The sequence below is a fragment of the Capsicum annuum genome, unplaced genomic scaffold, assembly GCF_002878395.1.
Source record: "Capsicum annuum cultivar UCD-10X-F1 unplaced genomic scaffold, UCD10Xv1.1 ctg50440, whole genome shotgun sequence".
In the NCBI taxonomy this organism is placed as follows: Eukaryota; Viridiplantae; Streptophyta; class Magnoliopsida; order Solanales; family Solanaceae; genus Capsicum; species Capsicum annuum.
In genome coordinates, this window is record NW_025858311.1 from 1 (window position 1) to 7,069 (window position 7,069).

Sequence of the window (7,069 nt, forward strand, 5' to 3'; positions counted from 1 at the left end):
GGCTGAACTTTTTAGTATTAAAATTAAAATCTAATTTGGGTGTGTTTGGTATTAGAACTTCCATGAAAAATATTTTCTTGGAAAGAGTTTTTCTTGAAAATAAGTGAGATTTTTTGATTTATTTTATAATATTTGATAAGTTAGACCGCGTAGAAAACAACCTTTGACAAAAATACAAGGTAATACTATGTACAGTGATCGGCCCTTACTTCCCGGACCCCAGATATAGCAAAAGCTTTACTGCTTATAATAATTAAAATAGACCAAGAGGGAGTATTATAATGTCAGTAGAGATCTTTTTTGACATGAATTGATAGTCCATCTGTCTTTCTATCTTGTCGACAAGTCCGCCATTAACTTCCTTTATGATGTTCTTTGAGTGCTTGACAAATCTCTCACGTAAAATCAGCTACTCCTTCTAAAGTGTACATTTGAGAAACACCTACAAATTATATTTCAACCGTGAACTTAAACCCCAAACTAACAAGTAAGCAAAACATAGTAAAGACAGATTTGTAATCATTATGAGAGAACCTAGAGTTTCACCGCCTCTATGCATTCATTCAATTTAATTGACTCTAATCATCGTTTATTTATTAAGCAGCTTTAATCATACGCTACAGTCTTCCACAGACTTTTAACTCATATCCAAATCCATTATTAATAACTCCAGCATTGAGACACAAAAACTATTTACACAGATCGATATCAATTGCAAACTCACAATAGAAGAGAACATGGATAATCTTTTTTCACCAAATCTACAAAATCATGGGCGCAGATAATCAATCAGATATGAACAACAACAAAATGACAGATAGTTCATTTTTCCTTTCACCAAATCTACAACGTGTGAGTCACGAACTCAAACCTTCCATTCATACGTAAAGCAGATAGAAAAGTTAAAAACACCAGCTAAGTCGGATGATGAACACTCCAAATCAGATAGTTCCATTATTCAGACTGGACTGTTACAGATGCATTATTAGTTTCCACAAGAAGTCCAAAGGCAGGATTGGCTTTCTACATAAGACCATGATGCTCGTTCTGGAGTCCCTTCAGGATGCATAGCTCCAAAAAACTCAGCATCCCTCCAGCGAATTGTAAAGAAATTAACTAACCCTGCAGATCAGAGAATAGTTGGAGGTAATTGATTTAAACCAACCAAGTGTTCTATAATATTAATGTGGAGATAAAACATGCATACTATCTCATTCATTGCAAAAGTAAAACTACGATCCCAAACGATATATCATACGTGATACAGTGGTCACATAAACATCTTATGATCTCTGAACCGAAAAGTTATTTTTTCTAGGTAATTCACACAGTGCAGCACGAAAGATTGATTAATCACTGAGTGTCTTATATCTTTGATTGATTAATCACTGAGTGTCTTATATCTTTACTTTTTCATCGAGAAAAAGTTAATCTAGTGTTTTACATGATTTGCTGCAGCAGAGGCAGACCAATCAGATAATTACAACTAAGATCTCTAATAGACTTTGGAGTATTAGCTTTACTTCTACGTGATTCACAGACTGCAGCACTAATAGGTGATTAGTTACTGGCTATTTTAGACGATTTTCAAGTAGAATAACCAGATAAGTACAACTAAGAAACTACTCTTGACTTTGAAGTATTAGCTTTCAGAGGAATTGAAGAGTCATGAAGCATGGTATCAGGCATCAAAAGATGATTGAAAGTACCGTTTTTACAATTGACTTAAACAATGCAAATTAAACAAAATAATTGAAAGTACCATTTTTACAATTGACAATGCAGAACAAACAAGAAATTATGGGGAAAGCAAATTGATCAAATCAAATATCACTAGCGAAGGCATGATCATAGGAAAAATTACGTATCAAAAATGGAAAACATGACACAAACAAATACACTCTTCAAGAGGGGTATATTAATAAACCTCATTTCATCACCTTTTTTTCCCTCTAAAAGTAACTTTTACAAAACTAATCCTCAGTAGCAATTACACCTTGAGTGAAATACTTTGATAATGAAACAAAAAATAGCCAGCACCAAGCTATGAAATCAAAGAGCAGAGAAATGAGAACACTCAAAGGACGACAACCCAGCATGAAATCTACTAGAAGTTATAAAGCAACACCAAAATCAAAATCCAGATCCTTAGAATGAGTGCACGACCAAAATATGGAGAACGACAGGGCCTCAACTATATATAAGCATGAGTATATCGATCTGAAGCATGACATTCTCTTATATTTAGAGTGGAAGTTGCTTTAGTCCATACTCCACTGTAGTAGTCTATCATGGTGGGTGTGAATAGGTTATTGTTGCCCGCAATAGGAAAACAAAAGAATGCCCTACTTACCAGGTAAAAGATGTACGAAGACACTGACAATTTTATCAACTGAACTGAACACCTAAGCTACACCGCCAAACAATCAATGCCCATGCTAGAGGTCCCTGCAATTAAATGAAAGACAATAAAAACGTGTACACAAATCTTAAAGTTAGCATTAAGGACCAATCAAATATAAGATATTTAACTCTGCAAATGAGAAGCAAACCATGCACAGCTTCTCCTTAGTAGGAAAAACCAGAAGCGTGATTAAGAAAATTGTGTTAGCATAATAGCAGAAGTCCTGCAAAATAAGAAGCCCGAATTCAAATCATTTTCCTAACAACCAGGAATAAGTAGGGGCCAAAAAAAAACTCTTTATCCAAACTATTTTGTAAGTTTTAAATCCTTTATCAAACACTCACTTAATTCCGCCACACCACCAACTTTTCCAACTTAACAATTTCAACCTCAACCTTAATAATAATTCACTTTAACCCAATACTTCAAACTTAATAAATTCACCCACAAGTTTCTAATTATACACTTCAACCCACTCCATCATCCACCACTATATATATAAAAATAATATCTAGGCTTCCAAAAATATTAAAAATAATAATTCCAAAAGCTAAAAAAAGAAAGTGATTATTTTTCCCACCAAAAAGATCCGATTCCAGCCACTTTTCCGGCGATCAGCTGTAAATTAGTCCACAAACATCATAAGCTTGTCCATTGCATCCATTATTACTCCATTTGTTTCCTCTCTTCTCAAACACGCTTTTCACCATTGTTGAAAAGCTTTAAATCACTCACATTACTCAAAACCACTTTAGAAAGTGCATTATAGCAGCTCAGGCGACTCCAAGTTCATTTCTTTATTCCATAAACCCAACAATCACTGATTACAAGCAATATTTGCAATTTCAAGTATTTGTACGGAAATCTGCACAGTCATCGACCCGTCCTCGCCAGTCATCGACCGTGCATACAACTCGACATAGACCATAAGCATATTCTACCATCGACTGAAGCTTAATTCTAGGATGTCTATTGCAGAATTTATTTTGGTTTCTGGTGATTTCATGGAAGAATGGGTGGAGATTTCGAAATGTTGGAAATGGAGATCATTTAACAAGGTGACAATTTCCATTCCTGTTCGACGCAACAATTCGTACGATGAATTTGTTGCTAGCGTAATGCAGAGCGGGGATCTAGATTGCGCGCCGAGAGACGTGGTGATTAGTTATGTAATGCATTCGAGGGAAAAGGTGAATCCTACGATCATAAATAGTGATGTATGTGTGCTGACATACATAATGGATGCTGATGCAGATGGGTTTAGGCCAATTTTGAGGATAAATGTGGTTGAGAGGTCCTTCGAAGGACCGCTGAATTCATCAGCACCCCCATCGCGGCGCCCGGTAGTCGACGATGATTTGATCGACGATGATTTGAATGATTACGAGAACGATGTCGATGATTCAATTAATATGGAAGATAATATGCATATGGAAAACTTTTCATCGGACTCACAAGATGACGAAGAAGACCGTGAAACGGAATCACAAGCAGGACGCTACTTCACCGACGGAACCAATTTCTGTTGTGGACAAATATTTGTCGATAAAAAAAAGCTGAAAATGCAACTAGACGCAACAGCGGCAAGGCAGTCTTTTGATTATTATATGGAGAAGAGCTGCACGAAATTAATGAAAGCGCAATGCTTATCTCGTGGTTGTGGCTGGCTGTTGCAGGTAAAAAAGTACGACACCTCGGAGAGATTTTGCATATACAAGTATGTCAGGATGCACACGTGCGGCGTTGAAAACGCCACCTGCAGGCACAAAAAAGTCTCATCCGAATTGATTGCTTCAGTATGCGTAAATCATTTTCGGGATGGTAAGGGTCCAAGGATAAGAGAAATTCAAAGAATTGTATTTAAGGAGTTGCGTTACAACACAAGCTATTGGATGTGTTGGAAAGAAAGTGTAATTGCTAAGAAAATCATTCGAGGGACACCGGAACACGGATATGCTTGCTTGCCGACTTTTTCCCACATAGTGGAGTTATTGAGTCCCGGGTCTTCTTACTCTATCATGGTAAACCGGATGGATGGATCATTCGTTTACTACTTCTTAGCATTTGGAGCTTGCATACGAGGATATGCCCACATGAGAAAGGTAATTGCCGTCGATGACACACATTTGTATGGCAAGTACGGTGGCGTTCTGCTGAGCGTCGTTGCACAGGACACCGAAAATCATATATTTCCGATTACCTTTTGTGTCGTCGATAAAGAGAACGATGCTTCTTGGACCTTCTTCTTCTAGAAGCTGAAGTCTATCATAGAAGATGAACCAGATCTATGCGTCATCTCCGATAGGCACATTAGCATCGCCAATGCCTTCTCCCGTGTATACAGTCGTGCACATCACGGACTTTACATGAGGCACCTCGCTGAAAATCTTTGCGTAAATCAACAATGCGGAGAACATCTTTATCTATTCTACACCGTGGCAAAGGATTATTCCTTTGATGAGTTTAGCGATAATTTTGTAGAATTGAAGAATAAATGCCTCGAGGCAGCTTATGTCCTTGAAAATGTGCTTGGTTTTGAAAAATGGAATAGAGCACACATTTCGGGCAATAGATACGACATGATGACCATAAACATTGCCAAGTCGCTCAACTCGATTTTGATGGATGAACGGGAGTACCCCGTGTCGTACATATTCAATTCAATTGCTAAAAAATTTGGTGAAAATTTTAGGAAGCAACATGCATTTGTCGGTGGTAAAGAGAACATATTTGTGCCTTCTGCGGAAAAGATCCTAAGGGATAATAAGAGTGCGAGCGATTCTTTGTATGTGGGTAATCCACAGGGTTCTCGACGAGTATATGGTTTTCATCAACGACGTTACTGCCAAGGTCAATCTCTTGGAGAGGAGCTGTTCTTGTCGGAAATTTGACTTAGTGAAAATGGCGTGCGAACACGCGATGGCAGCTTTGCGAGAAAAGTACGGCGATGGCGAAGATTATGGTAACTCTATCTACGACTACTCTTCACCAATTTATAAAACTGAAAGTTACCTCCTCGTATATTCGAAAGTAATTAACGTGGTCGGGCTGTGCAACAGGAATTGGTAGACACCAAAATTTCTCCACCCCCGTACGATCTCAAACTCGGAAGGAAGAAAGTCAAACGCACTAAGGGCGTCGGTGAGACATTCAAGTCCAAAAGGAGGAATAGGTGTTCAATATGCAAGAAATCCGGACACAAAAGAACCACGTGTAGAATGGGCATCAAATCATAAATAGGCTTTTTTTTAGCTTCAGTTGAAAAGCTACTGTTTTGGGGGATGAATGTGCATTTCTGTAGATTTTAACATTCAGTTGTTATTGACCTAAAGCTTTGTCTACGATAGACTATCTATAGTTTACGGTATATATAATATATGGTCTATAAAATATTATGTATTGATTATATTATTGTTGATATAACACGTTATATTGGTCATTTTCCCAGGTTATCTCTCCAATCGATGCAATGAATCATTAGTTCCCTTGTTTCCCGTTTCCATTTATTAAAAATCTGCACAAAAGGTCTCTTCACGAGGAAAAACAACCGCTATACGCATACAAAATGTTCTCTTGTCAGACACATCGACCTACCATTGGGTGGATATATGAACGGACGCAATCTACAGGTCTACAAGTACAGGCCCTCTTTCTACGCAACCCTTCAGTTTTCCTAAATCGGAAATATTAAAATCGTCTCTTCTTCTTCTTCTTCTTCACCCAAATAAAAAAAATGCCTCCAAGAAGGATACCCCTGCGCACCATCAGACGTGTTCCTCCGAGGCAATACGACCTCCTCCTCCTAAGGAATGATTTTGACCGGCTTTTCTACGGGCTGGGTCAAAACCGCATCTACCTAGAGTGGGAGCTCGTCGAATTGCTCGTTTCTTGAGGGCAATTTTGAAAAGGCTCGGAATGGAAGGCCCTGATTACATCACCCCCACCATCCCCATAATTTAGTTTAATTGTTTTATTTTAGTATATGTTTTTAAGTTTTTTGTTATTTCTTCATTGCTGAAGAAGCTTTCTTTGTAGGATCTTGTTAGAAGAAAGCTTCTTCTAATCCCTTGTTTGCCATGTTTGTTCTGATCCCTTGTTTGAAAACTCAAATCAAATCTGTCTGCCTTTTCAAGTTACAGTATTGTGGCTTGACTAATTTCTTGAAGAGTAAAATCTAATGTTTAGATTTTATACAAAGTATTTCGTCGACTGTACATATTAGTCGATCGTAGACTACATGAATCAATGGATCATCGGGTAAATTAAAACAAATAATAACAGATTTTCAAAAAATTATTTAATTTTAAAAGATTTAAACAGATTATCACATGTTATGTGGTTGGTGGAAGAAAATAATTAAATTAAAAATAATTAAAATAGATAATCACACGTTTTGGGAATTATGAAAGACAATTATTAAATTAAAAAAATAAAATAAATAATAGTAACATGTATTTTGGGCTGGTGGAAGAAAATAATTAAATATAATATAATTTAAATGGATAATCACATGTTTTGTGGCTGGTGGAAGAAAATAATTTAATTAAAAATGATTTAAATAAATGATCTTGGACCGGGGATGACACTTAATAGACCGTCGTAGATCATGAACTATGTCATCCATCGATTAGTATAGTGTATCGTAGAGTTATACATTTATTATCG

The 7,069-nt window shown here is 36.9% G+C and overlaps 1 long non-coding RNA gene across 1 annotated transcript; it reads right to left on the minus strand.

Annotated features, from left to right (window-relative positions):
* Positions 1-706: 706 nt before the first annotated feature.
* Positions 707-2,690, minus strand: LOC124892766. The gene is made up of 3 exons (XR_007050422.1): positions 2,553-2,690; positions 2,354-2,448; positions 707-1,122 (listed from the first exon to the last, which is right to left on the minus strand). It is a non-coding gene; the product is annotated as an uncharacterized LOC124892766 (long non-coding RNA).
* Positions 2,691-7,069: the final 4,379 nt, after the last annotated feature.